Source organism: Anser brachyrhynchus (genome assembly GCF_964034855.1).
Source record: "Anser brachyrhynchus genome assembly, chromosome: 1".
Lineage (NCBI taxonomy): Eukaryota > Metazoa > Chordata > Aves > Anseriformes > Anatidae > Anser > Anser brachyrhynchus.
The window spans coordinates 205,101,232-205,123,254 of record NC_137694.1 but is presented as its reverse complement, the minus strand read 5'-3'; the positions used below and the strand labels follow the sequence as shown (position 1 = coordinate 205,123,254).

Sequence of the window (22,023 nt, the reverse complement as noted above, 5' to 3'; positions counted from 1 at the left end):
TAAACACCAGCATGGCACAGCTGTGGCTCTGCCGCTGAAAGCTTCTCCACGGCTTGTTCTGAAAGCAACGAGCAGGGAATCTTCCCGCGGCTGCCCAGGGTTTTCCTCTCGCAGCCCCGCCAGAGCCCGCCTCAAGCAACCTCTCCGCCAGCTCCACCGGCTCCGCTACCTGGTGCCCGCCTTCTCTGGGAGTCCTTCACAGTGCCTAGAGCCACAGGGCTCTGGCTGCCCGGACAGGGGAGGATTCCCTGCTAATGCTCCTGCTCAAACTGCACTGCCAGGGCTGCCTGACGGGTGTCCAAGCTCGAGCGCGGTCTCTGCTGATGTGTGGGGAGTCAGGCAAAGAGCCAGGAAGCTTACCCAGATGACCGAGCAGAGCATCTCCCGGCAGAGCAGGTAACGCGCAGTTGATGGGAGCAGTTAGGGAGCTAAGCTGACTCCCCTGAGAAATCCTGACCTGGGGCTGTGCCGGGGGCACTGGCTGGAAGGAGCCTGAGGTGCCTGCCAATCCAGACCTTGCTGGGGGCGTGTGAGACGGTGTCCCTGGGGTGTCCGCCGACCACCGGGGCTTTGTGATGCGTGGGCGGTGGCGTACCCAAAGGCCATTGTGACACGGAGGGGTACCCATGGCAACGGTGTCCCTTAAAAGGCCCGAGCCCCGGGCTGTCCATTCACTCTCAGGAGAGCAGCTCTGCCAGGAGGCAGCAGCTCCCCTGGGTGCCCGTTGGAGTTCTCGGTCAGAGGACCTGGAGCATACCATGGAGCAGCAGAATAAGGATCACTCCCAGCCCGCTGAAGGGCAGCAGAGCGTACAGGAGCAGCGCCAGGTGAGGCTCAGGGACCAAGACAGGGACAGCAGCGTGACGGGACGGCACGGAGAGCACCAGGATGGGAACGGTGCTGGAGCAAGCTGGCCAGCTGGCCCTGAACACCTCCAGCCCGGACACAGTTATTCCCAAACCTGGAGTTTCTCCATGAAGAGCCGACCCCCAGGACAGCCAAAGCCCACAGGGCCCTGGCATTTCTGTGCCCAGAGGCACAAAGAGCAGCGTGGCCTAATTCAACCTGGCTGTCCGCAACCAGGAGCTGTCTCCATCGTCCCTCCATGCGGACAGGCAGCCAGTGCGGTCGTGCCCAGAGAGCGTGCGTCACACTGGCAGCTGCCACACAGAGTCGGGAGCCCCAGGAGGGTTCGGAAGAACATCTTTGGCAGCCCTGGCAGCCTCCGACGAGCAGGCAGCAATTCAGGAGGAGACAGGCAGGGCATTACCCTGGCAAGCCGAGCCCCGCTGTGCGTGGTCCCCTGCCAGGGCATGAATGGGGCCACTGCAGGGCAGCTCACAGGAGCACCATTAGGGGGACGTGGAGGGGAATGGCAGAAATGACCAAAGTAACCCGGCCTTTCTCCTCAGTTTCTCTTGCAGATGGAGAAGCTGCAAGTCATGAAGACACTGCCACACAGTGGGGTGCGGCAGGAAGAGGCAATCCGTCTGCCAGCCATGCCGCCTTTCCCAAGGCAGGCAGCGACTCAGGCAGCAGCAGCCAAGCAAGTGCCTGCAGCACAGACGTCATCATCTGAAAGGGTCACTTGCAAGCTGCCCCCTCTACAAGCAACAGCCTCTGCATCTTCAGTTGGAGGAAGGGCAAAGGCATTGGGCACAGAGGCCCACAGCCACCAAGAGCTTCTGCCACCTCTTCCGCGCATCTCTGGTGAGAGGGACAAGGCAGTGAGGGCAGAGAGCCGGGAACGTGGCCCACACAGCCCTGTGGCCCCTGACGAGGACATGGAGTACACAGTACGGTCCTTCGTCTCCACAGTCATAAGAAATGCTCTAGCCTGCAACGAGGGAGCCAACAGCAAAGCAAGGCTTTCTCCCTCAGGCAGACGTCCCGGGACCAAAGGCTACAGAACACCATCTCTCACCACAGCAGTGCCCCAAAATGGGAAGAAGAAGAGTCAGCACTCGCCCAAAAGCAGCCCTGCAGCCCCTGCCGAAGAAATGGAAGACCCAGTAAAGGTCTTTGTCTCCACTGCCATTAGCAACGCCGTAGCCCGGAACCAGGGAGCCATGAGGCAGGCAAGGCTTTCTCCTTTGGACAGACGTCCCAGGAGCAAAGGCCGCATAACACCACCACTCCTCACAGCAGTGCCGCAGAATTGGAAGAAGAGTCAGCACCGTGCCAAAGACAGCCCTGCAGCCTCTGCCGAGGACATGGAACACCCAGTAAAGGCCTTCGTCTCCAGTGTCATTAGCAAGGCTATAGCCTGCAACGAGGGAGCCATGAGGGAGGCAGAGCTTCCTCCCTTGTGCAGAGGTCCTAGGAGCAAAGGCCACAGAACACCACCTCTCCTAACAGCAGTGCCCCAGGATTTGAAGAAGAGTCGGCAGGCTGCCCCACACTGCCCCACAGACTCTTTCACGGCACTGCGGGACACAGCACAGTCCCTTGTGTCTGAAGTCCTGGCAAAGACGATGGCTGAAAGCTGGGAACATGGCCAACGGCCTGCAGAACTGGAGGACCTGGCACACACGGGGTGCACAGCGACATCAACAAGAGCAGTCGAGGTCCAGACAGACATGGACAGCAGGCGGACCACTGCTCTGCCAGGGCGCCATCACCAGGCACCTGCACCAGCAAGCCCAGACAGGGCTGAGAAGCAAAGGCAGCAGAGACAGATACACATCAAACCCAGGCAGTGGAGCGGCAAGGATGAGACAAGCCAGGGCCAGGGCACGAAGGAAAGTGGTCGTGTGGCTTCGGATGAAGAGGAAGAGATTATCATCTTCAACTCCTGGATCAACCCCAGGTTCCCCAGCCTCTTCAAGGAACCACAGCCCTTTCCCCAGGAAGAGGGCAGCTCACCCAGCAGCGCGGACAGGGAGGCTGCAGCACAAGAAGCAGAACCCCCAACAAGTGCCTCTCTTGGCTCTTTGGACACTCATACATCGCCTGCTTGCCTGGAAGAGAGGCACGGCACGCCTCTCACCACAACACAACCGTCAGAGAGCAGGCCAGCAAGTTGTCCATCAGCCCCTGCTTTTGAAGACGAGGGCTACAGAGCGCCTCCCCAGGCACGTGGGGCTCAAGAGTCAAAGCCACCAGCCTGTCCCACTCCCATCGAGCACAGCACTGCAGTGACGGTTGAGAGCCAGGGACGTGCCCAACATGCCTCCACTGTCTCTGACGAAGATCTGTATGAAAGAGCCCGGATCATCGTGTCTGCAGTCCTACGCCATGCTGTAGCCATGAGCCAGGGAGCCACGAGCAAGGCACCAACTGCTCCCTCGGCCACAGGACCCAGCGTGCCTCCTCCCACAGCAGAGCCTGTAGACTGTACATCCTCGGCCTCTGCCTTGGCTGGAGGTGCTGTAGGGGAAGCCACGGAAGCCCCTCTCACTGCAGCAGCGGCGCCACGAGAAGAAGTGGCTTCTCCTGTGACTGCAGATCTTCTCAGGGAGGACATCACTGATCTCAGTCCAGCAGCAGCTGATGAAGCAGGAGCAGCGGCTACTCCCTTGGCTATGGTTCCGGGGCACCAGGTAAGCACAGCACGCGTGGTGGGCACCGGGCACCGAGGGCAGCCAGAGGCAGAAGTAGCACGTGGGGTGTGCGTGCTGGGGAGCTGTCTGCTGCTCTCCATTTCCAGACGCCCCAGGCACAAGGGCTGACATCCCTCTCATCACCTGCTTGTGCTCTTGCTCTCCCCATGCAGGTTGCTGCCGAGCAGGGAGGCCAAGCGCAGTCCTCCTCCTGCACCAAAGACATGCCAGCGGATGAGCCAGCAACGTCCCAGGCACAAGCAACGTCCCAGGCACAAGCACCGTCCCAGGGTCTGTTGGCCGGGCCTGTTCAGCGCAGCGAGCAGCACCAAGGACTAGGTAGGTTGGCAGCACCACGCGCCAGGGGGCTGGCTGGTCCTGGGCCACCCCTCCCCGGGGAAAGGCCTTGGAGGGGGGGAAAGGCTTGCCCAGCACCCGCTCAGGCCCTAACCTACACCTCTCTGTCCCCCACAGGCATCCTTGACCTCGCACAAGCCCCAGCGTGCCAGCCACGGCCCTCCCGCGTCAGAAGAGAGGCGCTTCGGGCTCTGCACAGCGCTTTCTGCTGCAGCTGCATCGCAGGACAGCGAGAGTAGCGGCGCCCGGCTGCCAGCACCAGGACGGCGCTCGGAGGTGGCAGCTGGCCCTCAGGAAGCTTTGCAGTGCCCACAGAAGCATCACTGGGAGGCACAGGACAGCGCCCCAGGAATTCAGATGCCCCACCACATCCTGCCCCCAGCCTCAGCTCAGCTGCGGCTGCTTTCTGCTGTGAATAAAAGCTCAGGCAGACTTTTGCCTCCAATGCTCCTCTCTGTGTCGTTGATCTCAGGAGAAGGAGTGATGCAGGCCATGCCAACCCGGCACCCTGGGCCTCTCACAGTCATGGAATTATAGGATCATGGAATCGCTTAGGTTGGAAAACACCTCAGAGATCATCACGTCCAACCGTTATCCTAGCACCGCCGAGTCTACCACTGAACCATGTCCCTAGGCACCAGATTCACATGGCTTTCGAATACCTCCAGGGATAGTGACTCAACTACTTGCCTGGGCAGCCTGTTCGAATGCTTCACAACCCTGTCATTGAAGAAATTTTGCCTAGTATCCACCTAAACCTCCCCCGGTGCCACTTTTTCCTCTTCTCCTATCGCCTGCTGCCTGGGAGAAGGGACTGACCCCCGTCGCACCACAACCTTCTCTGAGGTCCTTGTACAGAGCGATAAGGTCTTCCCCCAGCCTCCTTTCCTCTAGGCTACATAACCCCAGCTCCCTCAACACTCCTCACACGACTTGCTCCCTAGGCCCTTCAGCTGCTTCTTTGCCCTTCTTTGGACAGGCCCCAGGACCTCCCCGTCCTTCTTGGAGTGACGGCCCCAAAGCTGAGCAGGGTATTCACAGTGCGGCCTCACCAGAGCTGAGTACAGGGGGAGAATTAGGTTCACAAACTACGTGATGCTTACTACTATACCATATATGTACAATTTTATTTGACCAACCTTTCATTTCTCCTGATCCTTTTTTTTTTTTTTTTTTCATCTCTCATGAATAGTGGGCCTGTGATTTTTGTTTTTACTGATTTTGCACTGCTTGTCCTGTTTTTCTTAGCTATCCTCCTCATTTTGTGACTGTGGGACATTCCCCTTATCTGTTTAACGTACTTCACCTGCTATGCTACTGCCATGCCTGCACAATCACTTTTGAAAATGCAAGGTTAGTGGAATTTTCCACTGCAAAAACCTGACGTGCTGTCAGCAGCCTGTAAGCTCTCCTGACGTGCTGTCAGCAGCCTGCAAGCACACAAGAGGAGGAAGTGCTGCAACAGCTGTTGCTCACCAACCAGCTGCCCGGCAAGGAAAAGGCAGTCAGTAGGACATGTGTCAGGACACTTTTCCTGCCGATGTGGCCAAATTCACATAAGAAAGAATCAGGAAAAGTTTCTTTCTTATGTGGGACTCCGTGAAGACAGGCAAAGTTCTCCGAGAGCTGAAAGGTGGGCTTCTTTCCATGGAGGAGCTCAAAGCCCCCCATGGGCAGCCCCAGTTTAATAAGGAAGGAGGCACCCAGCCCAGGTACTAAGACACGCTGAAAAGCAAGAAAGGAGGAACAGTATTTAAGCATTTCTGGGACTGGAAATCCCGTGTGGGACTTCTCCAATAAAGAAGATGGGCCCTTGTGCTTTGGCCACTGCTCATGGGAAGGTGCCAGGTGGCGTCACTCTGGAGAGCCCTGGAGATGGCCTCAATGTCTGGGAGTTTCCCAGCTCCCTTCTTGTTGCCATCTAAAGAAGATCTGGGCTAGTAAGAGCAGAGCCAACACCCTCAGCCCAGGAAAATCCCTCCACGGGGTTCCCAACTAATAGGGAAAGCCTTGAGAACCGGCTCCGACTACATGCTGGCTTGCCCAATCAGGCCATAGGCAACGCACAAGCGCCAGGAGGTACGGATCCCGTCCTTCTGCTGGAGCTGGGCTTTTTTGTGCATAATGCCAGAGCAGCAACGGGCCCCTGGCACATCTGCAGTTTGCAGGCTACCGCTGGGGTGTTACTTCTGCTTGAGGAGGCGTTCTGTGGGGTGGCAGCTCCTGGAAGGAGCAGGGTATGAGGGAAGGACGGGGCTGCAAAGCCCATCTTGTTCAGTGCGAACTGCCTGTGCATGTGGTGGGATATTGCATCCCCAACTGGCCCAGTGCCTGGAAAGCAAATCCCCCAAATCCCCCTTCAGCTGTGGCCTGGGGACGGCAACAAGGCTGCCAATGCCATGCTGCAGGCTGGCACGGCCCGCAGATCCCAGGCTGCCAAGCCCAACGTGCAGCCGCCAAGCAGGCGCCAGCTGCCAGAGGCTGCAGGAAGGTTCCAGAAGCAGCGGCAGCGCCCCGGGCAGAGGCAGCCACGAGTGCAGGAGCTCCTCGTGGGATGTGGGCTCAGGGACAGATGCCTGCCCCTGCAGGGGACAAGGCCCAGCCTGAGCCTGCACACCGGCTTGGGCCTGCCCAGACATCCTGGGGGGAAGCCCTGGCGACAACCAGTGATCGGGGGGGTGCAGAAGCCCCTCACAAATGGTGATGACAATCAGGCCCCCACAAAGTGAGAGGCCACATCAACTACCATGGAACCGCCAGAACTTGGAGAAAAGGGGCACTGCTCTCTCCAGAGAGCGCGTTTCCTTCAGTACAAAGAAAATGAAAGGCCTCTTGTGTCTAGATGCTGTCAGCGTTCATGAAAACACATAATCCACAAAGTGATTATATGAAGGTGCTTTATTAGGCGCCGGAAGTTAGGGGCATGCCTGCCCAAATCTAACTTTGTCCGACTTGTTCACTCAGTTCTCTTTTATCTCCTAAAATATTACATATGCATTGAGTTTCACAACACATCTCTGCGTATTCATTTCCTAGCTCTGCCTAGCCCGGCTTCGTATGCTAATTATCTTATCAGTCCTTCTGCGCTTGCGTATTACTCTCTGGTGGTCGTCCGGGTGGTCGTTGGGATGAAGTAAGATGTCTTCATCAGAGCTGAACTTTTTAACCTTTTCTTCTTACGCATGCTCTCTGAGCCCTCGGTCTCAGTCCAAACCGCAAGCTTGGTTTGATCCAGTTCCCAGGGTCCAAGAGGCCCCAGTTATCTAGATGGCTTGCAAACTGAGCATTCTTTTAGTCCTCCTTACTCCTCATCATGAACCGGTGCATTCTCCCATGCTATCCTTGCACATATATTTTGTATCTTCCAAGCGCAGCCCCGGAACAGTACATCGCAAATGTACCACATCAAGCAATATTGTATTATTTCCTCTTCTGTTACTAACAATGCCACCTGCCATCACTGACAGCCAGGCTGGGGACAGCCCAAGGCCTCAGCCAGCTTGTGGCACAGGGGGAAACCAGAAGTGCAAAATGGCCGCCAGGGCTGTCAGAGGATGGGTCGGGAGCTGCCCAAGGTTAGTGGAATTAGTTGGGATCTTATCAATGTTTATAAATACCTGAAGCGTGGCAGACAGAGGGATTTGGCCAACCTCTTTTCAGTGGGTTGTGGGGACAGGACAAGGGGTAATGGCCACAAGATGGAGCCCAGGAAGTTCCGCACCAACATGCAAAAGGACTTCTTCACGGTGAGGGTGATGGAGCACTGAAACAGGCTGCCCAGGGAGGTTGTGGAGTGTCCTTCTCTGGAGATATTCAAGGCCCGTCTGGACACCTACCTGGGCAGCCTGCTCTAAGGAACCTGCTTTGGCAGGGGGGGTAGGACCCGATGATCTCTCGAGGTCCCTTCCAACCCCAACAATTCTGTGATTCTGTGAAATTTCCACTGCAAAAACACCTGCCACTGCAAAAACACAACTTTGGTTCTCACAATTCCCCCCTCTTCTTTTCTCACTCCTATCGTTGTTTCTGCACTTCTACACATCCTCCATCCTTGAGTTTTTCCAACATTAGGGCACAATATTTTTCTTCCCAAGTCAGGGGGATGACAGATATGCAATGCCTTTATCATTGTAATACCAACAATACCGCCCTGTGGGGGAGGCCAGCGAAGCCCCTCTCACTGCAGCAGCAGCGCCAAAGGAAGAACGAAAAGAAGTGGCTTCTCCTTTGGCTGGAGGCCCTGCGTGCGAAGTCAGCAAAGACCCTCTCACTCCAGGAGCAACGGCACAAGAAGGAGAAGCGGCTTCTCCCTGAGCTGGACAACCTGTGGAGGAAGCCAGTGAAGCCCCTCTTGGTCCAGCAGCAGCACCAGACGAAGAAGAAGTGGCTTCTCCTTTGAGTGCAGAGCCTCTCAGGCAGGACAGCACTGATCTTCTCAGCCCCGCAGCAGCTGAGGAAACAGGAGCAGTGGCTTCTCCCTTGGTTCCTGGGTGCCAGGTAAGCACAGCGTGCGTGGTGGGCACGAGGCTCTCAGGAAGCTTTGCAGCACCCACAGAAGCATCACAGGGAGGCACAGGACAGCGTCCCAGTGTGAGAAAAATCCATGTATTTCTTTCAGTCAGGGTCTTCCGTGAAGCGATTTTATTCACGATTGCAATGGCGGGCCTCCTGCGAGCAGGAGCGCGCACTAAAAGTATACCATAACCTTATATTCCCTATTACCCGACACCTGACTTCTCCCGTTTCCTCATGGGCTGAGTACTACGGGTTTACAACTACTTACGCCTTTCTATACCATATATGTACAATTTTATTTGACCGACCTTTCATTTCTCCTTTTCCTTTCCTTTTCTTCATCTCTCGTGACTAGAGGGCCTGTGATTTATTTTTTTTTCTACTAATTTTGCGCAGCTCATCCTGTTTGTCTTAGCTATCCTCCTTATTTTGGGACAGCGGGACCTTCCCTTTATCTGCCTAATGTACTTCCCACTGCTTTGCTACTGCCATGCCTGCACAATCACTTTGGAATATGCAAGGTTAGTGGAATTTTCCACTGCAAAAACATCTGCCGCTGCAAAAACACAACTTTGTTTCTCACAATGCCCCCCTCTTCTTTTCTTACTCCTCTTGCTGTTTCTGCACTTCTTCACATCCCCCACTCTTCTCTTTTTCCAACATTACGGCCCAATATTTTTCTTCTGATGTCACGGGGGATGACAGATTCGCAGTGCAATTTTCTTTATAATTCCAACAAATAGCTGTTTGAGCCAATTCCATTCAGGTAACCGCAAAAGTCACTTCCTCCCAAATGTTTCTAAATCCCCAGGAAGTGTCATCTTGGGCCGCTCTGTGTAGGATTTTTTTCTTTCCCAAATATTTTTGAGATCAGTCAAATTCGCCCCTTTTGATCTACAGACATACAGCAACTAGCATTAATTACAGTACACGCTCTCCTGTGAGGCTAAAAATAAATCAAATACCATTTGGTTCTGGAGTACTGTTTTTGGCAAGCTTGTTACCTCCTCTTGTAGTGCCTGCACTGCATGCAGAGTGCTATTTTCTAGTTGCACAATGAGTGAAATTCCCTGTTTCAGTTTACTAGAGGATTATCTGGAGTCCTCTTAATTCTGCGTGCGGTCTCAGGGGGGCTTTGGCATTGTGGGTCTTCAATAATAGGTACATTTGGAATTATTGTCCCCAGGGTGCAAGCTCCCTTCCAGCCAAGGGGCAACACCTTCCTGGATGTATTGCCGCATAGCCAGTACCACCCCTTGCCATTCGGGACAGGCCATCCGGTTACAGGATTCTCATGTTGTATCTGCTGTACAAAAACTTCTAAACTGTTACTTAGATAACGCTCCTGCCTTCCTCTTTGTCACACTCAAAATGGTTAAGAACAAAATAGGATTACAAGATACGCCACCGGGCCCATGTAGTGGGCACCACCAATCGACACTTGGATAAAACAGCACTTCCTTTTCGATCTGTCATGCGCTTCGTTCATCTCCGGCCGTTCCCCTCACGGAGAATACAGAACCACGGATCGGAACTCCGCGCTCGCTTCGCAGCGATGCTGCGTCTCACTCCCACAGCACAATCACGCGATCACGCAGAGAGGCCCCTTAAACTTCTCGTTCATGCTACAAGGATATATCACTTAGAACAAAAACCAGACTATTTTGTTTTGTCTCTGGCCGAGTTCCTCGAGGAGTCACTCACTTCACAGCAATACTTTGGCTCAAACACATACACATATACTTCCTTGCTGGTGCAGCTACTGCTGCCTCCGGTGCAATATTAGGATTAGAGGGAGCATAACTTGCTTCCTCCTCCAAAAAAGGAGTCTTATTGTTTACATATAAACTTAAAGCCAGAATTTTCATCAGACCTGTATTGCGGCCAAAATAGTCAAGTTCCTTTTAATGGCTTTTCAGGCCAGACAATTGGACAATACCTAACCATTGTTGTTTTTTTGTGTTTTTGGTTTTTTTTTTCTTTTTCGCTAGTTTTTGGGTTGTTTTTCCAATTCCTTTTCTTTCTCGCCAAAGGACTGCCTTTACGCACAATTCCGAGGATTCTGCTTCTGAAGATCTCCAAGGATGGAGACTCCACAACCTCTCTGGGCAACCTGTTCCAGCAAAGACACCGTTGTGTTACCAACACTGTTTCAGGCACAACTCTGAAGCATAGGACCTGCTTCAGCAGCCAGAGAAGCTGCGGGCTAAACACCAGCATGGCACAGCTGTGGCTCTGCCGCTGAAAGCTTCTCCACGGCTTGTTCTGAAAGCAACGAGCAGGGAATCTTCCCGCGGCTGCCCAGGGTTTTCCTCTCGCAGCCCCGCCAGAGCCCGCCTCAAGCAACCTCTCCGCCAGCTCCACCGGCTCCGCTACCTGGTGCCCGCCTTCTCTGGGAGTCCTTCACAGTGCCTAGAGCCACAGGGCTCTGGCTGCCCGGACAGGGGAGGATTCCCTGCTAATGCTCCTGCTCAAACTGCACTGCCAGGGCTGCCTGACGGGTGTCCAAGCTCAAGCGCGGTCTCTGCTGATGTGTGGGGAGTCAGGCAAAGAGCCAGGAAGCTTACCCAGATGACCGAGCAGAGCATCTCCCGGCAGAGCAGGTAACGCGCAGTTGATGGGAGCAGTTAGGGAGCTAAGCTGACTCCCCTGAGAAATCCTGACCTGGGGCTGTGCCGGGGGCACTGGCTGGAAGGAGCCTGAGGTGCCTGCCAATCCAGACCTTGCTGGGGGCGTGTGAGACGGTGTCCCTGGGGTGTCCGCCGACCACCGGGGCTTTGTGATGCGTGGGCGGTGGCGTACCCAAAGGCCATTGTGACACGGAGGGGTACCCATGGCAACGGTGTCCCTTAAAAGGCCCGAGCCCCGGGCTGTCCATTCACTCTCAGGAGAGCAGCTCTGCCAGGAGGCAGCAGCTCCCCTGGGTGCCCGTTGGAGTTCTCGGTCAGAGGACCTGGAGCATACCATGGAGCAGCAGAATAAGGATCACTCCCAGCCCGCTGAAGGGCAGCAGAGCGTACAGGAGCAGCGCCAGGTGAGGCTCAGGGACCAAGACAGGGACAGCAGCGTGACGGGACGGCACGGAGAGCACCAGGATGGGAACGGTGCTGGAGCAAGCTGGCCAGCTGGCCCTGAACACCTCCAGCCCGGACACAGTTATTCCCAAACCTGGAGTTTCTCCATGAAGAGCCGACCCCCAGGACAGCCAAAGCCCACAGGGCCCTGGCATTTCTGTGCCCAGAGGCACAAAGAGCAGCGTGGCCTAATTCAACCTGGCTGTCCGCAACCAGGAGCTGTCTCCATCGTCCCTCCATGCGGACAGGCAGCCAGTGCGGTCGTGCCCAGAGAGCGTGCGTCACACTGGCAGCTGCCACACAGAGTCGGGAGCCCCAGGAGGGTTCGGAAGAACATCTTTGGCAGCCCTGGCAGCCTCCGACGAGCAGGCAGCAATTCAGGAGGAGACAGGCAGGGCATTACCCTGGCAAGCCGAGCCCCGCTGTGCGTGGTCCCCTGCCAGGGCATGAATGGGGCCACTGCAGGGCAGCTCACAGGAGCACCATTAGGGGGACGTGGAGGGGAATGGCAGAAATGACCAAAGTAACCCGGCCTTTCTCCTCAGTTTCTCTTGCAGATGGAGAAGCTGCAAGTCATGAAGACACTGCCACACAGTGGGGTGCGGCAGGAAGAGGCAATCCGTCTGCCAGCCATGCCGCCTTTCCCAAGGCAGGCAGCGACTCAGGCAGCAGCAGCCAAGCAAGTGCCTGCAGCACAGACGTCATCATCTGAAAGGGTCACTTGCAAGCTGCCCCCTCTACAAGCAACAGCCTCTGCATCTTCAGTTGGAGGAAGGGCAAAGGCATTGGGCACAGAGGCCCACAGCCACCAAGAGCTTCTGCCACCTCTTCCGCGCATCTCTGGTGAGAGGGACAAGGCAGTGAGGGCAGAGAGCCGGGAACGTGGCCCACACAGCCCTGTGGCCCCTGACGAGGACATGGAGTACACAGTACGGTCCTTCGTCTCCACAGTCATAAGAAATGCTCTAGCCTGCAACGAGGGAGCCAACAGCAAAGCAAGGCTTTCTCCCTCAGGCAGACGTCCCGGGACCAAAGGCTACAGAACACCATCTCTCACCACAGCAGTGCCCCAAAATGGGAAGAAGAAGAGTCAGCACTCGCCCAAAAGCAGCCCTGCAGCCCCTGCCGAAGAAATGGAAGACCCAGTAAAGGTCTTTGTCTCCACTGCCATTAGCAACGCCGTAGCCCGGAACCAGGGAGCCATGAGGCAGGCAAGGCTTTCTCCTTTGGACAGACGTCCCAGGAGCAAAGGCCGCATAACACCACCACTCCTCACAGCAGTGCCGCAGAATTGGAAGAAGAGTCAGCACCGTGCCAAAGACAGCCCTGCAGCCTCTGCCGAGGACATGGAACACCCAGTAAAGGCCTTCGTCTCCAGTGTCATTAGCAAGGCTATAGCCTGCAACGAGGGAGCCATGAGGGAGGCAGAGCTTCCTCCCTTGTGCAGAGGTCCTAGGAGCAAAGGCCACAGAACACCACCTCTCCTAACAGCAGTGCCCCAGGATTTGAAGAAGAGTCGGCAGGCTGCCCCACACTGCCCCACAGACTCTTTCACGGCACTGCGGGACACAGCACAGTCCCTTGTGTCTGAAGTCCTGGCAAAGACGATGGCTGAAAGCTGGGAACATGGCCAACGGCCTGCAGAACTGGAGGACCTGGCACACACGGGGTGCACAGCGACATCAACAAGAGCAGTCGAGGTCCAGACAGACATGGACAGCAGGCGGACCACTGCTCTGCCAGGGCGCCATCACCAGGCACCTGCACCAGCAAGCCCAGACAGGGCTGAGAAGCAAAGGCAGCAGAGACAGATACACATCAAACCCAGGCAGTGGAGCGGCAAGGATGAGACAAGCCAGGGCCAGGGCACGAAGGAAAGTGGTCGTGTGGCTTCGGATGAAGAGGAAGAGATTATCATCTTCAACTCCTGGATCAACCCCAGGTTCCCCAGCCTCTTCAAGGAACCACAGCCCTTTCCCCAGGAAGAGGGCAGCTCACCCAGCAGCGCGGACAGGGAGGCTGCAGCACAAGAAGCAGAACCCCCAACAAGTGCCTCTCTTGGCTCTTTGGACACTCATACATCGCCTGCTTGCCTGGAAGAGAGGCACGGCACGCCTCTCACCACAACACAACCGTCAGAGAGCAGGCCAGCAAGTTGTCCATCAGCCCCTGCTTTTGAAGACGAGGGCTACAGAGCGCCTCCCCAGGCACGTGGGGCTCAAGAGTCAAAGCCACCAGCCTGTCCCACTCCCATCGAGCACAGCACTGCAGTGACGGTTGAGAGCCAGGGACGTGCCCAACATGCCTCCACTGTCTCTGACGAAGATCTGTATGAAAGAGCCCGGATCATCGTGTCTGCAGTCCTACGCCATGCTGTAGCCATGAGCCAGGGAGCCACGAGCAAGGCACCAACTGCTCCCTCGGCCACAGGACCCAGCGTGCCTCCTCCCACAGCAGAGCCTGTAGACTGTACATCCTCGGCCTCTGCCTTGGCTGGAGGTGCTGTAGGGGAAGCCACGGAAGCCCCTCTCACTGCAGCAGCGGCGCCACGAGAAGAAGTGGCTTCTCCTGTGACTGCAGATCTTCTCAGGGAGGACATCACTGATCTCAGTCCAGCAGCAGCTGATGAAGCAGGAGCAGCGGCTACTCCCTTGGCTATGGTTCCGGGGCACCAGGTAAGCACAGCACGCGTGGTGGGCACCGGGCACCGAGGGCAGCCAGAGGCAGAAGTAGCACGTGGGGTGTGCGTGCTGGGGAGCTGTCTGCTGCTCTCCATTTCCAGACGCCCCAGGCACAAGGGCTGACATCCCTCTCATCACCTGCTTGTGCTCTTGCTCTCCCCATGCAGGTTGCTGCCGAGCAGGGAGGCCAAGCGCAGTCCTCCTCCTGCACCAAAGACATGCCAGCGGATGAGCCAGCAACGTCCCAGGCACAAGCAACGTCCCAGGCACAAGCACCGTCCCAGGGTCTGTTGGCCGGGCCTGTTCAGCGCAGCGAGCAGCACCAAGGACTAGGTAGGTTGGCAGCACCACGCGCCGGGGGGCTGGCTGGTCCTGGGCCACCCCTCCCCGGGGAAAGGCCTTGGAGGGGGGGAAAGGCTTGCCCAGCACCCGCTCAGGCCCTAACCTACACCTCTCTGTCCCCCACAGGCATCCTTGACCTCGCACAAGCCCCAGCGTGCCAGCCACGGCCCTCCCGCGTCAGAAGAGAGGCGCTTCGGGCTCTGCACAGCGCTTTCTGCTGCAGCTGCATCGCAGGACAGCGAGAGTAGCGGCGCCCGGCTGCCAGCACCAGGACGGCGCTCGGAGGTGGCAGCTGGCCCTCAGGAAGCTTTGCAGTGCCCACAGAAGCATCACTGGGAGGCACAGGACAGCGCCCCAGGAATTCAGATGCCCCACCACATCCTGCCCCCAGCCTCAGCTCAGCTGCGGCTGCTTTCTGCTGTGAATAAAAGCTCAGGCAGACTTTTGCCTCCAATGCTCCTCTCTGTGTCGTTGATCTCAGGAGAAGGAGTGATGCAGGCCATGCCAACCCGGCACCCTGGGCCTCTCACAGTCATGGAATTATAGGATCATGGAATCGCTTAGGTTGGAAAACACCTCAGAGATCATCACGTCCAACCGTTATCCTAGCACCGCCGAGTCTACCACTGAACCATGTCCCTAGGCACCAGATTCACATGGCTTTCGAATACCTCCAGGGATAGTGACTCAACTACTTGCCTGGGCAGCCTGTTCGAATGCTTCACAACCCTGTCATTGAAGAAATTTTGCCTAGTATCCACCTAAACCTCCCCCGGTGCCACTTTTTCCTCTTCTCCTATCGCCTGCTGCCTGGGAGAAGGGACTGACCCCCGTCGCACCACAACCTTCTCTGAGGTCCTTGTACAGAGCGATAAGGTCTTCCCCCAGCCTCCTTTCCTCTAGGCTACATAACCCCAGCTCCCTCAACACTCCTCACACGACTTGCTCCCTAGGCCCTTCAGCTGCTTCTTTGCCCTTCTTTGGACAGGCCCCAGGACCTCCCCGTCCTTCTTGGAGTGACGGCCCCAAAGCTGAGCAGGGTATTCACAGTGCGGCCTCACCAGAGCTGAGTACAGGGGGAGAATTAGGTTCACAAACTACGTGATGCTTACTACTATACCATATATGTACAATTTTATTTGACCAACCTTTCATTTCTCCTGATCCTTTTTTTTTTTTTTTTTTCATCTCTCATGAATAGTGGGCCTGTGATTTTTGTTTTTACTGATTTTGCACTGCTTGTCCTGTTTTTCTTAGCTATCCTCCTCATTTTGTGACTGTGGGACATTCCCCTTATCTGTTTAACGTACTTCACCTGCTATGCTACTGCCATGCCTGCACAATCACTTTTGAAAATGCAAGGTTAGTGGAATTTTCCACTGCAAAAACCTGACGTGCTGTCAGCAGCCTGTAAGCTCTCCTGACGTGCTGTCAGCAGCCTGCAAGCACACAAGAGGAGGAAGTGCTGCAACAGCTGTTGCTCACCAACCAGCTGCCCGGCAAGGAAAAGGCAGTCAGTAGGACATGTGTCAGGACACTTTTCCTGCCGATGTGGCCAAATTCACATAAGAAAGAATCAGGAAAAGTTTCTTTCTTATGTGGGACTCCGTGAAGACAGGCAAAGTTCTCCGAGAGCTGAAAGGTGGGCTTCTTTCCATGGAGGAGCTCAAAGCCCCCCATGGGCAGCCCCAGTTTAATAAGGAAGGAGGCACCCAGCCCAGGTACTAAGACACGCTGAAAAGCAAGAAAGGAGGAACAGTATTTAAGCATTTCTGGGACTGGAAATCCCGTGTGGGACTTCTCCAATAAAGAAGATGGGCCCTTGTGCTTTGGCCACTGCTCATGGGAAGGTGCCAGGTGGCGTCACTCTGGAGAGCCCTGGAGATGGCCTCAATGTCTGGGAGTTTCCCAGCTCCCTTCTTGTTGCCATCTAAAGAAGATCTGGGCTAGTAAGAGCAGAGCCAACACCCTCAGCCCAGGAAAATCCCTCCACGGGGTTCCCAACTAATAGGGAAAGCCTTGAGAACCGGCTCCGACTACATGCTGGCTTGCCCAATCAGGCCATAGGCAACGCACAAGCGCCAGGAGGTACGGATCCCGTCCTTCTGCTGGAGCTGGGCTTTTTTGTGCATAATGCCAGAGCAGCAACGGGCCCCTGGCACATCTGCAGTTTGCAGGCTACCGCTGGGGTGTTACTTCTGCTTGAGGAGGCGTTCTGTGGGGTGGCAGCTCCTGGAAGGAGCAGGGTATGAGGGAAGGACGGGGCTGCAAAGCCCATCTTGTTCAGTGCGAACTGCCTGTGCATGTGGTGGGATATTGCATCCCCAACTGGCCCAGTGCCTGGAAAGCAAATCCCCCAAATCCCCCTTCAGCTGTGGCCTGGGGACGGCAACAAGGCCGCCAATGCCATGCTGCAGGCTGGCACGGCCCGCAGATCCCAGGCTGCCAAGCCCAACGTGCAGCCGCCAAGCAGGCGCCAGCTGCCAGAGGCTGCAGGAAGGTTCCAGAAGCAGCGGCAGCGCCCCGGGCAGAGGCAGCCACGAGTGCAGGAGCTGCTCGTGGGATGTGGGCTCAGGGACAGACGCCTGCCCCTGCAGGGGACAAGGCCCACCCTGAGCCTGCCCACCGGCTTGGGCCTGCCCAGACATCCTGGGGGGAAGCCCTGGCGACAACCAGTGATCGGGGGGGTGCAGAAGCCCCTCTGTTGTGGTTTAACCCGGCTGGCAGCTAAACACCACACAGCCGTTCGCTCACCCTCCCCCCTCCCTCTCTGGGATGGGGGAGAGAAACGGGAAAGTGAAGCCTGTGAGTTGAGATAAAGACAGTTTATTAAGACAGGAAAATAATAATAACAATAATAATAATAATAGTGATAATGGTAATAGTATTAACAATAATAATGTGTAAGAAAACAAGTGATGCACAATGCAATTGCTCACCACCCGCTGACCGATGCCCAGCCTATTCCCGAGCAGCCGGCCCCCCACCCCGGCCAGCCACCCCTATATATTGTTTAGCATGACGTCAGATGGTATGGAATACCCCTTTGGCCAGTTTGGGTCAGCTGTCCTGGGTCTGTCCCCTCCCAGCTCCTGCTGCACCCCCAGCCTGCTCGCTGGCAGGACAGAGCAAGAAGCCGAAAAGTCCTTGGCCTGGTGTAAACACTGCTCTGCAACAATTAAAACATCAGCATGTTATCAGCGCTCTTCTCATCCTAATTCAAAACATAGCACCCTACCAGCTACTATGAGCTACTTAACTCTGTCCTAACTGGAACCAGGACAGATATCCACCCCTTATTCCATACCATTTATGTCATGCTCAGGTTACACTCTGTCCAATACATTCTAATTAATCACCATTTTCATCTATGATATATAGCAATCATGGTAGTGATGACATACATTATTATATAATAATTAACATACTACAATTCAACTCATGGGCTATTCTCACCCAGTATCAAATCCCCTTGAGGTACACACCGGACCTCCCCATTCTTTTGCATTACCCACCAAGTGCATCCAGGTCCCTGAGCAAAAGCAATTCCACGAATGGGTTTGCCTTTTCCTGAGGCAGGAGTAGCCCAGACTGTTTTACCCAGCATGTTTCTTACGTGCACTACAGGAACTTTATCCCCTTCTACAGTGCGTAACAGGTTTGATTGGGCAGGTCCAGCTCGGTTGGCAGATCCCCTGGTATTGACTAACCAGGTGGCCTTTGCCAAATGTGTATCCCAATTTTTGAATGTCCCAGCACCCATTGCTTTCAGTGTAGTCTTCAACAGTCCATTGTATCGTTCAACTTTTCCAGAGGCTGGTGCATGATAGGGGATGTGATACACCCACTCAATACCATGTTCTTTGGCCCAAGTGTCTATAAGGTTGTTTCGGAAATGAGTCCCGTTGTCTGACTCAATTCTCTCTGGGGTGCCATGTCGCCATAAGACTTGCTTTTCAAGGCCCAGGATAGTGTTCCGGGCGGTGGCATGGGGCACAGGATATGTTTCCAGCCATCCGGTGGTTGCTTCCACCATTGTAAGTACGTGGCGCTTGCCGTTGCGGGTTTGAGGGAGTGTGATGTAATCAATCTGCCAGGCCTCTCCATATTTATATTTCAGCCATCGTCCTCCATACCAAAGAGGTTTTGACCGTTTGGCTTGCTTGATTGCAGCACATGTTTCACAGTCATGAATAACCTGTGCTATAGTGTCCATGGTCAGGTCCACCCCTCGATCACGAGCCCATCTGTAGGTTGCTTCTCTACCTTGATGGCCTGAGGTGTCATGGGCCCATCGGGCTATAAATAATTCACCTTTATGTTGCCAGTCCAGGTCCACCTGAGCCACTTCAATCTTAGCAGCCTGATCCACCTGCTGGTTGTTTTGGTGTTCTTCAGTAGCCCGATTCTTGGGCACATGAGCATCTACATGGCGTACCTTTACAACCAGGTTCTCTACCCGGGCAGCAATATCTTGCCACAATGCCGCAGCCCAGATGGGCTTGCCCCTGCGCTGCCAGTTGTTCTGCTTCCATTGCTGTAACCACCCCCACAGGGCATTTGCTACCATCCATGAATCAGTATAGAGATAGAGAACTGGCCACTTTTCTCGTTCAGCAATATCTAAAGCCAGCTGAATGGCTTTTACTTCTGCAAACTGACTCGATTCACCTTCTCCCTCAGCAGCTTCTGCAACTCGTCGTGTAGGACTCCATACAGCAGCTTTCCATCTCCGATGCTTTCCCACAATACGACAGGACCCGTCAGTGAACAAGGCATATTTCTTCTCATTTTCTGGTAGCTTGTTGTACAGGGGGGCTTCTTCAGCACGAACCACCTCCTCCTCTGGTGATATCCCAAAGTATTTGCCTTCTGGCCAGTCCATAATCACCTCCAAGATTCCTGGGCGACTGGGGTTTCCTATTCGAGCCCGCTGAGTAATCAGTGCAACCCACTTGCTCCATGTAGCATCAGTTGCATGATGCGTAGAGGGGACCCTTCCTTTGAACATCCAGCCTAGTACCGGCAGTCGGGGTGCCAGGAGGAGCTGCGCTTCAGTACCGACCACTTCCGAAGCAGATCGAACTCCTTCATATGCTGCCAATATCTCCTTTTCAGTTGGAGTATAGCGGGCTTCAGATCCTCTGTATCCCCGACTCCAAAACCCCAGGGGTCGACCTCGAGTTTCCCCAGGTTCTTTCTGCCAGAGGCTCCAGGTGGGACCATTCTCTCCGGCTGCGGTGTAGAGCACATTCTTTACATCTGGTCCTGTTCGGACTGGCCCGAGGGCTACTGCATGAACTATTTCCTGCTTAATTTGTTCAAAGGCTTGTCGTTGCTCAGGGCCCCATTCAAAAGCATTCTTCTTACGGGTTACTTGGTAGAGCGGGTTTACAATCAGACTGTAATTTGGAATATGCATTCTCCAAAACCCCACGACACCTAGGAAAGTTTGTGTTTCTTTTTTGCTAGTTGGTGGAGACATAGCTGTTATTTTGTTGATCACATCCATTGGGATTTGACGGCGTCCATCTTGCCATTTTATTCCTAAAAACTGGATCTCTCGTGCAGGTCCTTTAACTTTATTCTGTTTTATGGCAAAACCAGCCTTCAGAAGGATTTGGACTATTTTCTTCCCTTTCTCGAAAACTTCTTCTGCAGTGTCACCCCACACAATGATGTCATCGATGTACTGCAGGTGTTCAGGAGCTTCCCCCTGCTCCAGCGCAGACTGGATCAGTCCATGGCAAATGGTAGGGCTGTGTTTCCACCCCTGGGGCAGCCGATTCCAAGTATATTGGACTCCCCTCCAAGTGAAAGCAAACTGTGGCCTGCACTGTGCTGCTAGAGGGATGGAGAAAAATGCATTAGCGATATCAATTGTGGCATACCACTTGGCTGCCTTTGATTCCAGTTCATACTGGAGTTCTAGCATGTCCGGCACTGCAGCACTCAGTGGTGGCGTGACTTCGTTCAGGCCACGATAGTCCACTGTTAGTCTCCACTCACCATTAGACTTTCGCACTGGCCATATGGGACTATTAAAAGGTGAATGAGTCTTGCTGATCACTCCTTGGCTCTCCAGTTGACGAATTAGCTTATGGATGGGACTCAGGGAGTCTCGGTTGGTGCGATATTGCCGCCGGTGCACAGTTGTGGTAGCGATCGGCACTTGCTGTTCTTCAACCCTCAGCAACCCCACAACAGAAGGGTCCTCTGAGAGACCAGGCAAGGTAGACAACTGTTTAATGTCCTCTGTCTCCAAAGCAGCTATGCCAAAAGCCCAGCGGAAACCTTTTGGGTCCTTGAAATATCCTCTTCTAAGATAGTCTATGCCAAGGATGCACGGAGCATCTGGGCCAGTCACAATACGGTGCTTTTGCCACTCATTACCGGTTAGACTCACTTCAGCCTCCAATACAGTTAACTGCTGGGATCCCCCCGTCACACCATAAATACAGATGGGCTCTGGCCCTTTATAGCTTGATGGCATTAGAGTACATTGTGCACCGGTGTCTACCAAAGCCTTATACTTCTGTGCGTCTGACGTGCCAGGCCATCGAATCCACACAGTCCAATAAACTCGATTGTCCCTTTCCTCCCCCTGGCTGGAGGCAGGGCCCCTCTAGTCCTGGTCAGAATCTTCATTTCTGTGTTTAAAGGACTGCCTGCTGGAAGTTGGAGCAGCAAACCTTTCAGAGAACTCCTTTTTCCCAATTGTTTTCCTTTGCAATTCACGTACCCGTGCCTCTAGGGTCGCAGTAGATTTTCCATCCCATTTTCTCATGTCCTCTCCATAGTCACGTAGGTAAAACCACAGGGTGGCGCGGTGTGTGTGCCCACCATATTGTCTTCCTTGCATAGATGAACGTTTACCCCTAATAGCTGAGACACTGGTTTGCACAGGTGGGGAGGAAAATAAACTCTCTTTAAGTTGGTGGATCTCTTCAGAAAGTTTCTCCAAGGTATTCTCTTTTAGCTGGTGGACACTGGTTCGTTCAGGTGAAGGGGAAGATAATCTTTCTTCAGTTTGGTGGATCTTTTCAGAAAGTTTCTCCAAAGCATTCTCTTTTAGCTGGTGGACACTGGTTCGTTCAGGTGAAGGGGAAGATAATCTTTCTTCAAGTTGGTGGATCTTTTCAGAAAGTTTCTCCAAAGCATTCTCTTTTAGCTGGTGGACACTGGTTCGTTCAGGTGAAGGGGAAGATAATCTTTCTTCAAGTTGGTGGATCTTTTCAGAAAGTTTCTCTAAAGCATTCTCTTTTAGCTGGTGGACACTGGTTCGTTCAGGTGGAGGGGAAGATAAATTCTCTTTAAGTTGGTGGACCTCTTCAGAGAGTTTCTCCACAGCTGACACACAGGCCTTTAGGGAAGAGGAGAGATTTCCTTCGTACTGCCGGAGTATTTTAGTCACTTCATTCACTGTGGGATTCTCCTCCGTTTTCCAGGCTAGCATTGCCAATGAGCTGGCATATGATGATGGGGCACTCTGTACAAACTTCCGCCACATGG

At 54.5% G+C, this 22,023-nt stretch overlaps 1 protein-coding gene across 1 annotated transcript in view; it reads right to left on the bottom strand.

Annotated features, from left to right (window-relative positions):
* LOC308187818 (uncharacterized protein) overlaps nucleotides 1-22,023 on the bottom strand; it is a gene marked incomplete at its 5' end in the record, with an annotated part of 243,917 nt that overhangs the window by 113,659 nt on the left and 108,235 nt on the right. The gene's annotated exons all lie outside the window — the stretch shown is intronic.